A 3,891-nucleotide genomic window follows, 5' to 3' on the forward strand; every position below is an offset into this window, starting at 1 on the left:
GCACTGTGCATGTCTGAATCATGCTAAATATCTCCTGCAACACATCAAATGGGTTTAATTCACAGAACGATGCTTTGTTTTTGGACTTATCACATTTAGCTTCCATTAAGGGAGGTAACAAACCCTTTTATATCGTGTGCATTATAAACACTAGGAAGCAAGTACCCCAGCAGAGGGTAACTTTCTTCTGCCTCCAGAGATCTCATGTGAGACAAACTATATGCATCGCTAAAAGCCAAAGAGAGTAATATTCAAAATAGACTTTTTCATGCCCTCCTCCTCTCATACACTATCATTTCAATGCTGTTAAAAGCATTAAACAACACTCCTCTTTAAAACCCAGGTCGATCCTTCCAACCTTTAAGCCCATCTATTCAAAATGCCAAGTTATTACACATAACTGTCAGGTCAGATGCACCCAATGAGTAATATTTTTACAGACTTTTTTTTTTAAACAGTATCTTTAGCTTCCAGAGTACAGGCCCTCTAAGGCTGGTTGCCTTTCCTTCTGCATCTGGCAGTATGTGCCTGCACTTTGCATGCTCACAAAGTGAGAGGCTGAGAGGTCAGGTCTTTCCTCACATACAATGTTAATTTAGCAGTGTGTTTGTTTTCTCAGTGTAGCAGTTACCTCTGTTGCCTTCCTTATTCCCAGGAGAGTGTACACATCCCACAACCCACCGTAACATCACAACAGCACTCACACCTTCGGTGTCACACCAGAGAGGCAGGATTAGCCCTCAGTTATTCATGTTTAAGGGCAATGCCCTGATAAAGCAAATATGAAGCAAGCCAGGTGGGGAAGGAAGGAAATTGCTATACCTATGTATTTATAGAGACAGAAGCGGATAACCCAGCTCATTTTGGAGTTGCCATTCTGGAGACAGAACAGACCTGGAGTGAGGCAAACAGATGCCAGAAGGAACTGACTACTTCAAACAGACCAAGCACGTCCCCTTCCTTCGCTGCTACACACCCTTCTCAGAGACTGCTGATGTTATGCAAACCTGATACAAGCTCACAGGATAGAAGTGCTCAACAGCAGCACCAGGCTCTATAAATAAAGCAGCCAGCAAAGCCCTAATTCTTACTACAACACAGCCTCTGTTTAAATTTGCATACTGGCAACAGCTTTTGGAGAGAAAAATCTAAGTAGCAAGCCTAGTCAGAAGCTAAAATGCATTGATAGCGAGCCACTCACACCTGTAAAAGAGCTGACCACATCTACTTTTCATGAGAAAAAAAACTACCTAAGAAAGGTCAATAGATGCTCTTGAAGGTCTGACTGTTGAAAGATTTAAGCCCTTCAACTCATTAGCATTATGCCTCAGACTATCTGAATAAACGGAGCTCTTGCTTTCTGCCTGAACACTATTTAGGCTGGGGGTATCATCTTGTGTAAAAGGATTTGTAAAGGTTTCTTTTAGAGAAGTTCTTACCATTTAATCCAGTTACCCTCTCTGTTACTGAGAATGACCCTGAAAAGGGCTGGGGGTAGCAGGGAGGTTGAATGTGGAATCAGGTCTCTTGGTATCACCTTGGCTTTTGCTGCTGCTGCTGTTATGTCGTAGCCTTTTATGTTTGCAGAAAATACTAGTAACTGCAAGTTTTATAAAGGTAAAACTTCATCCCAGTGCACAGATTCTCCCACTTACAGAAGCTAAACAAGTTAGATGCACTAAGTGACCCTGAAATGCCTTCTGCTCCTTAGCATATTATTTCACTGTCAACCCAACCTATTTACATTTTTAGTTTTAACCCCAAATGTGTCCAAGTGCAGCTGAAGCATTTTGATTGTTACTCTGGGCACATGGTAGTACTTCACAGATAATTAAAAAAACTTAGAATGCAATGAATCTCTGTTCTGAAGACTGATGTTCAGATTTCTTATTCCTGACTGAATTAAAAAAACCCTGCAGGTAGAAGCAGTACAGCAGAGCTGTCTGTCACTGCACAGCAGACCAATGGTCACTGTGCTGTGCTTCCCAACAGCTCCAGACTCTATCCCGGCACGGGAACAGAGCAGAGATTCTTCACAGCGAGAGTGCCAGGAGAGACCCAATGAGTCACAGGAGCCAGCACTGGCAAGAGAGCAGCTGCAGCACAAACAAGTAGCTCAGATTTCATCAAATCAAAGGCAGTAAAGAGCCAAAAGACTTTCTAATATTTACTACAATAATTTGCTATCGGAGGGGAAAGGGGGAACATCTGAGTCTTTTCTGACTGTATCTGCTAACAGAACCAGGCATTCTTCTACCAGTTCAGGGATTACAGGAAAATACAAAAATCACAACAATACAATCCATAATCTGCTTCCACTCAAACATTAACCGGGAACTACGACAACCGCTGTTTCATTTGCATTAAGCCATCAGGTAAAGCCTATCCTCCCCCGGGGGGAAAGCCCCACAGAAATACAATGTTTCTGCAAGTCATTTTCATAATCCGCCTATTAGAGATGAGACCTTAAAACCCCTGCTGCAAACTCACGACTCATTAATCCACCCACCCATTTTATTAAACTTTTCTTCAACTGAGTAGCAGTGCTTGACCCTCAGATTATGGCTGCAAATTCAGCTGCATCAAATCTGAAAGGGAAACAGCTTAATTTATCTTAATGGTAGTTTAGGTGCAGAGGCTAAAATTAGTAGACTTCAATTAAAACCTTTAAAACAAAGAATCTTTCCTTTCCTTTAACTATGAAGTACTGGTAAACACTGTGCAAACTGTGAATTCAGCTAAAGCAAACATGTACTTATTTCTCCAGTACAGAATCTTCTACAAGGCAGAAGCTGACTGCAGAGCCTTACATGAGAGACACACAGGCTGCTGCTTTTATTCCATTGAATTTGGAAAGCTTATAGAAGAAGAGCAGGTTAAATCTACCACAAACAAAAAGTACACAAAATACGCAGAGACTGTCCATACTTAATCGCTATTTTAGCATCCAAAGAGTGCAGAAGCTCTGAGAAAAGTACCAAGTTACTCTCCAGTTTGATACCACAAAAAGTTTTGTCCCCAGTGGTGGTTTGACAGGGCTGACAGTCAAGACCTGAAGCACTGGAGCTGTGCTGCTCAGCACCCTCCGACATGAAGGGCTGGCCCTCCAGCCTCTTCCAGTGGCTCAACCATCACTGGTCCAATGTGATAAATAAATAATTGTGATTTGTGAAACAAATGGGTGATTATATCAAAATAAAACAAACGGATTGTAAAACTTAATTACACCCCCATAAAGAAATAAAACAGACCCTCACAAGGTCAAGAGGCCTAAACCCTCCTTACTATCCTAAGAATGAAATATAGTAGAACTTTAAATCTTTAGACGCCTGTTCGTCCAAGGATGCATGAATTATGACTGGTTGTAGAGATAACCCTTTTAGCTTTAGCTGTAAGAAAACCCATATATTAAATACTTAGCAAAAACCTGTAGAATGCATATGTATATGATATAATTAATATGCATAAAGTAGCTAAGATAAATGCTAAATGTACCCTGTAGTAAGGGTGTGCAGATTTGGGAAATTTCTGTCACCCATTTCTGTCACCCAGTTGGCTGCTTGCTTTTACCATATAATAAACTATTATTCAAAAACTTATAGAAACTCGAGACTTTGTTTATCACATCCAACAAAAGCCAAACTTTGCAACACATTTGGTCATCCTTGTTTTAAAACGTTACTTAAACGTGCAAGTGGCTTCTAAGTCCATAACCACATATAGTTCTAAATTAGTCTTAAAACTCCTCCTGTATGCTCATGTTCCCATCTTATTAATCCCTCCTGACAGCGAATAAACCTGCTGCTTACTTACTTGTCAATATAAAAACCAGCTGCCCTCTTTTCTCTCACCTTCGAAGGCCCACAGTTAAAGAAAATTAAACACATAGGC

This window comes from Chiroxiphia lanceolata, chromosome 1, assembly GCF_009829145.1.
Source record: "Chiroxiphia lanceolata isolate bChiLan1 chromosome 1, bChiLan1.pri, whole genome shotgun sequence".
NCBI lineage: Eukaryota > Metazoa > Chordata > Aves > Passeriformes > Pipridae > Chiroxiphia > Chiroxiphia lanceolata.